Below are 342 nucleotides of genomic sequence, written 5' to 3'. Positions count from 1 at the left end.
TTTTTGGCCACTCAGTTTGTTGAAAGACTTCAAAGAGTGAGGGAAAATGGAAAATAGGACGCTATTGAATGGACATTTGAAAAAGAAAGGGTGCCCACTTCCCGTCCAGTCGCTCTGAAGAGACGTCTGTACAAACCTACAGAATGGGAGGTCAGTCTGGACAGAGGACGGGCCCTGTGTCGGACGGTCCCCATTGTTGGGAAGCCGCTGTGCACCTCCCTGTCCTTGGCGGCCCCGTGGAGCTCATGTCCTCCAGGTGAATGCCCACACTTCCTGTCCTTATCTAGGAGTCCAAGGAGGCCGGCCAGGGAGCCCACTACTGGCCCCGACTCCAGGTGCAGA

The sequence above is a fragment of the Alosa alosa genome, chromosome 11 (assembly GCF_017589495.1).
Source record: "Alosa alosa isolate M-15738 ecotype Scorff River chromosome 11, AALO_Geno_1.1, whole genome shotgun sequence".
NCBI classification, from domain to species: Eukaryota; Metazoa; Chordata; class Actinopteri; order Clupeiformes; family Clupeidae; genus Alosa; species Alosa alosa.
The sequence above is the reverse complement of the archived record's forward strand: the minus strand, read 5'-3'. Positions refer to the sequence as shown.